Source organism: Anopheles coustani, chromosome X (assembly GCF_943734705.1).
Source record: "Anopheles coustani chromosome X, idAnoCousDA_361_x.2, whole genome shotgun sequence".
Taxonomy (NCBI): Eukaryota; Metazoa; Arthropoda; class Insecta; order Diptera; family Culicidae; genus Anopheles; species Anopheles coustani.
The window spans coordinates 5,270,121-5,277,064 of NC_071290.1; positions in this window are offsets into that span (position 1 = coordinate 5,270,121).

Below are 6,944 nucleotides of genomic sequence, written 5' to 3' on the forward strand. Positions count from 1 at the left end.
AAGAGGAGAGTAGCGGGAGTCTGGGCTTAGATTGAACATTAACAGTAAGGCCATTCGATTTAGAGACCACAAATAGCACGAAATTGATACCCATATTGCATTTTTACCCTTTTTGAGGTATGGGGTAATGGGAGAGCCCCCCTGTCCCCTTCCCCTAGATGGATGAAATTTTAACCCATACTATGTCTCTGTGTAAGCAGTATTTGTACCATGTTTTGTGAAAATTCGTTCAATAATTGTTGAACTAAAATGGTTTTTCATTAATTTTAGAGGGTAGGTGTTCGGGAGGGGTAGGGAGGATTGGAGATATCAACAAACGAACTTCAGATCATTCAATCCTGGAAAATTAGCTACCTTCCTGCCAAGTTTGGTGTAAATCGGCCCGGTAGATTTTGCGTGATGCGAGCACATACATATATATATATATATATATACAGACAACGGTGACTTTTATATATTAGATTTATTCATTTTTTACCAAAACCAAAACAAACTAATCCCAGTGAGCTAATTTTTTCAACATGTTTCATTAAAATCCCACGAAAGTCAAGGTGATCTTACAGCAACTGAGCAATGTGTAGCGAGAACGAAAGAGAACGAGTGGAGGAAAAAAAACAAAACGTTAAAATTGCACCCCGGTGCATGTTTTCGACGAGAAATAGCGAGTCACCCGGTTGACATAACCTACATACCGACGGAGCTGGGCCCGAAACCGACATCTTCCGAGTTCGACAGCGCCGGTTGCTTGCCACTCTTTGATCAAGAAATTTGCCCCGATTAGGTTTGAACCCGGAAGGATACGTACTCGGGAACGCTCGAAGACGAACACAAACACACCCGCACATAGAAAGGTCCCCCCCTGTTCCCGTAAGCTGCAGCCCGGTTCCCCTTAATGGGGCGCGCGTCGGGTTTTTGAACAGGTTTTTCCTCCTCCTCCTCCTCCTCCTCCTCGTTGTCGTCATCCGGGGGAAAAAAAAAGCTGCAGGTTTCATGTTCCGTGCAATTGGGCTGCCCTTGTTAACCGCCACCCTTTGCGCACCACCCTTGCCCCGTTCGGGTGTTCGGGCAGCGGTGGCACATTTTCCCACACGCCCCGTGTCCAAACCGTTGGTGCCTTCAACTTGTTTTTTTTTTCTAATCGCTTCTTCAGTCGCTTGATTTTATTTTCCACCTACCTTCGAAACATGTTTTGTCGCATTATATCTTACTCTTGTGGGGAACAAATGTATAAGTAATCCGGCGCGTTTTATTCTCTAACGCTGGCGAGTTTGTGTAAAAAGGGGGAAGGAAAAATAAAGGTGGTTTGTACAGAACGCAGAAGGCACAAGACAACGCTGCGTGGGAAGTGAAGAAGGAAGGAAAAGCATGTCAAATGGGGTGTGTGTGTACTACGGAAAGAGAGTATCGAAGCTCGAGGGAAAATTTACAAGCAACACACACACACACACACACTTGCACCACGCGGCGCGCGAAGTGGAAGAAATAAACTTTTTACGTTCCGCTGCCGTTTTGAATTTTAATGTACTTGTAACAATAAAAATTACATAAAAACCTAAACAATTTCCCACCGGCGGCGGGTGGTTATTTTTTTTTTCCCCGGGACGCGTTAAGGTGAGGTGAGTTTTCCTCCGGAGTCCGCGCCCACTTGCGGTAATTTCTGCGTGAATGTGCCTTTTTTTCCCCGAGCTGAAGTTTTGGAGCCTCTTCTTGCTTACTTATCGCGGCCACCGGTTGATGAATTATAGCTCGAACCACTCTCTCTCTCTCTCTCTCCCTCCTGGCCTGGGGAGGTATAGGTTTATGCCCCCTCCCCCCCCCCCCCCCCCCACCGTTAGCCGCAACCGCGACACGTTCGCTTGCTTCTTATGCCGGAATATGTTTCAATTAAAACCGCAAGAAAACCCCGAGCACCACCCCTCCTCCCCTCCTTGGGGGCTGGAAAAAATATCCCAATAAACTTGGGTGCGTGGGTTTTTTTTATGGGCAATTTCCCCCCCGGTTTAAACACGTCCTCTCTTCCCGCACATTTCCCGAAAGGAGTTCGGCCTCGGGGATCATCAACAATTATCCAAATGGTACCCGGCGAACCGCGCGAGCGATCCGGAAAATCCTGCTGACGCACTCACCCTGACACCCCCCCCCCCTCCGGCGTTTGCTGGAGAGTTATCATATAATTCCGCGAGTGTGCGAGTGTGCGATGGCCTCACGCCACGGGCTTTTTAGTACAGGCGGCCCAAAAGTTATGGCACCATTAAATGCGATACCGAGCACGAAACACCGGCGAAGGTGTATATGTTTATCGGAGTTTTTATTTTCCATTCGCCTGTCCGGTTTATTTTCGAGTCGTCTGCTAATAGTATTCCAAAGTACCCGGCCTTTTGTAGGCCTTCGAGTTCAGTACACACGGCCGATACGGTAGACGTGTATGCTAATGCACACACCGAAACGTATGCTCTTTCTTCATTATAAATATGCAAATGTAGTTCTTCCACGCATGACTTTGTAATATTGTGTCCACATCGACGTCCGATCCGGTCCAGACCATCGTTTCCCATTTTAAAACGGTTTCCTTTCCTGGAGGGAAACCTCCCACTAGGTGTTTTCACCATCATATTTGTAGTTATTTATGTTATTTTGCATTTTGTGTAGAAGCCACTTCTAAGGATTTATATTTTTCTTGCTTTTTCGAAGTACAGTTTTTCTTGTGTTTTTGTTTTTTACTACAAACACATGTCTCCTCATCCTTCTATCAACACGTCGACTGCCATGGCTATCATTTTTGATAGCCAGCTGTCGTTAGTTCTAAAAAGTTTTTGCCCCAGAAAAAAAAATGGAAAATGCAACATAAAAATTATAGTAATATTTAATATTAATTCTTTGGGAAGCTAAGTCTTTGCTTAGCCGTCACAAACCGTAGATATAATGAATGTTATAAACTCATTTTATTCAAAAAGATTGTACTAAAAAAATGTGTGCTAAAAAGTCAACGTGTTAATTAGAAAAGTGGCGTAAGTAATACATTTTGCTTGCGAATTGTCTTGTTTTTGACTTTATGCAATGTAGTTTTTGGTGCAGACTACGAATAAAGTTATAGTTTCCCTTGAAAGTACTGTTAACACGTTGACTGCCAAGTGTATAGCACACTTTTTTTGAACAATCTTTTTTTAATATAATTTGTTCGTAAAATTTGTTAAACCAACGATTTTTGAAGGCTAAATAAAACCTTAGCTTCCCAAAGAATTGATATAAAATATAACTATAATTTTTATGTTGCATTTTCATTTATTGATGGGTCAAAAACTTTTTAGAACTGAGTTTTGCTGTCACCCACTTTTGCGTGACATGGCAGTCAACGTGTTAATAAATTAGGTTTGATAAAAGGAACTCATAATACGTTAAAACAGAAAACAGAACCTTTAATAGAGTATACAATTGACCGAATGAAGTTCGATTTATACCATTCAAATTATAAGTACTTTGTAAACTGATCGATTTGTTTTGTCTGGAAGAGGTAATTAATTAGGAAAATTTACTACACATTTCCATCAATTTGTTGTTGGCATGCCACAAGCCGCTGAGACGTTGTTGCGTCCTTTGGCAGAGTGAAAATATTGTAGGCATATTTACAAGTCTTATTAGCGACTGGTTGATGGCATGAGCTGCATTGGTCTCTGGCCGGTTCAACTGTTGCCCGATGCCCGTTGAGTGCCGACACTGACACTGGGGCTTGCCAGGAGGGGGGGGGGGGGGGGGGGGGGGGGAGGGAAATCCGCGTCCAGCGGTGCATTTACACGCGACATTGCAATTATCATCAAGCGTGCGAGCTAATTAAGTCGACCGTTGTAACATCAATCAATTATTCACCTGTCTCCGATTCATTAAAATGGTAATGAGAGCACGTGAGGAGAGGGGGAAGGAGGAGTGAATTGATAAGTAGTGCCCGGCCGGCCCACTGTTTCCATATTTTATGTGCATTAGCTGCATTTGCTGAAAGAACGTTTGCTAACGCGGGGCGTTATGGTTAAATATTAATCCTGTCAAGTTGCTGCCCCCCGGCGCAGCCCTTCCTTACCGGTGAGCTGTTTCTTACGAACACACACACACACACACACACACACACATCCTGGTTTGCTAAAGGACGTATCAATCCACCATTTCATCCCACCGGGTTCGTGCTTCATTTACAATCCATTTAATTTCTTTACCGAAGTTAATCGGCATTATTTTCCGCCACCGTGGGGGAGGGCGAGTGGGGGTGGGGGTGGCTTGCACACCGGACGGGTGTGCAGTTGATCTTTCCATTACATTCTGCCAATTACCTTCCCTTGCCGCCCCTGGCCGTTTTCGCACCCCCCCCCCCCTTTATTTAACGGTTCCCTTTTTGTGTACTACAATGTAATAGTGGATGCAAAAAAGAAGAAAAACAAAAAGAAACGACATAAAGCATATTAACACCGACGAACCCTCCCTTTGCCTCACCCTCACAACACGCAATTTTCCATCCATTCGAGGCAGGAGTAAAAAACGTAACGCAAAACCGGGGAACCCCGGTTGAAAGAATAAAACATAGAACAAAATTAAAACACACGGTTATTTTGAAAAAATCATGAACGACTAAAGACAGACCATCACGCCGAGTGCCGGTGCGCAGCAAATCATGAGCGCTAATTGATTAATTAAACGTTTAATAATTGATTCCGAATCGTCGGGGCCGGGGTGGTACTGTCCTCCGCTTCCGATTTACAGCTGTTGAAGCTGCCGGTGGGTTTCTTTTTTGTTTTTAAATCACTGAGATTTCACAACCTTGGAGTTGGGATTCACATTCTCTCATTGCCAGGATGGTTAAGCTCTGTTTTGCTGTTGTGTTTTATCGTTTTCAAATGATTCAGAAAGTTTACTATTTATTTATCGATAAATAATAGTTCCCTCATGTTTCGAACGGGCAGTTTCTTCCATTACTCACAAATAAATATATTGTTCATCTTAAATTAATCAAAGGAGAGCTTGTTGTTCCCTTTATTTCCTGTGCAGTACAGTATTTTATGTTTTCAATCCAAATTTATTTGATTGATAATTGATGGTATTCCCGGTTTCGATCAAACATGCTTTTCATTTTAACAGTAACAGAGCGCAGATAAAGCAACGAACACAAACCAGTGCGAAGGCCTGAGGTAGAGAATCCAGTAATGCTACTGGAAAAATGATAATTAATGTTAACAACTAAGAGGTGCTCATGTTTTTCTTCTTTTTTTTTTTGTCGTTGCAAACAGAAAGCTACATCCTCAGTGTGGTGTGCGGTTCGGATCGGAGGGCCCAAAGCTTGGTGATGTTTTTGTTTCGTTTTATTTTTCAAATGTACCTATGGCCTCGGGACGTTTGACCGGAAATTGACGTGGAACAATGTTGCGTGAAACCGGGAGCGCCAGAACCGGCGGGGGGCTAGGGGATAAATCAAGTTACGTTAGAGGGGCTTGGGTGGGTGGTTTCGGGCGGAATGGTGGTCACCGAATGAAGGCCGCGCCGTATATGGGTAATTGTGTTCATCTCGGTTCATGAAATTTTAATAATGCGTCAATTTTATTAATCTCAATCTGCGCCTCCGTCGCTGCCGCGCGCTCCAAACCCCAACACCATCACCACCACCACCACCACCACAATTTGGGACATTTCACCCTCCCCCTCCCCTCCCCCTCCATGTGGTGGTTCCACTCGCGAGCTGGTGGAAAAAAAAAACGGTGCACCCGAAAGAGGAGGACGGTTCTGCGCTTCCATTTACGGCGTCTCGGAGAAAAACGAGCCAAGATGGCGGTAGGCAAGGGCAACCCGAAGAACGACGGGGGAGGGGGGGGGGGGGGGGGGGGCGGGGGACAACCAAACCCAACGGCTCCAGCTTTTCCGGACCGACCATTCATTCGGTCTGGTAATATATTTCAATTTCCCTCCAAATTACTCACCTGGGAGTGACTGCGTGGGACAGGGCGATGGTGTGATCGTTGTCGAAAACGGCCACCACCTCGACCGTGCTGTTAAGTTTCGGTGGTCGGAGCGGATCATTTCATTGTGGCTAGTCCGGGGGGGGTGGGTTTTCCGGTTTGCTTTGGGTGCGGAACAAACTTTCACCATTTCACGGGACCTCACGGCACGTGACAGTGGGGCCGATGTGTGGGAAAATTTAGAATGAAAAATCTAGTAGCATTTCTTTGGGTGACATTCTTTTTTTTTCACCAGCCACCGGGCGTCTCCATCGAAAAGTGTTACTATGTGTTCAAACGTGAGTGCCGCCGAAGAATGGAATACACATTTAAATATTATAGAATGGGAAACAGGTGGAAGAACAGGATGTTTAAGAGGTAGGATCAAATTCATAAATGAAAATTAGCTAACAAATACCAGGCGTCTCCATCGAAAAGTGTCATTAGGTGTTCAAACATGAGTGATGATAAAATGACAACCGTAGTTATAAAATGCGAAAGAGCTGGAAGAAAGCAATGTTATGGAGCTTGGATCACATTCAAAAATTAAAAAATATTTATAAAACACCAGGCGTCTCCATCGATAAGTGTCACTATGTGTTCAAACGTGAGTGCCGCCGAAGTATGGAATAGACATTTAAATATTATAGAATGGGAAACAGGTGGAAGAACAGGATGTTTAAGAGGTAGGATCATATTCATAAATGAAAATTAGCTAACAAATACCAGGCGTCTCCATCGAAAAGTGTCACTATGTGTTCAAACATGAGTGATGATAAAATGAGAAAGAGTGTGGAAGAAAGGGATGTTAAAGAGCTTGGATCACATAAAAAAATTCTTCTTCTTGGCGTAACGACCTCTTGGTCATGCCTGCCCGTTATGGGCTTACGAGACTTGTTTCCCTGTTGTAGTACGTGGATAGTCAGTCCTCTCGTACAGGGGAGGGTCCGGTCTCGGTTGGGATTCGAACCC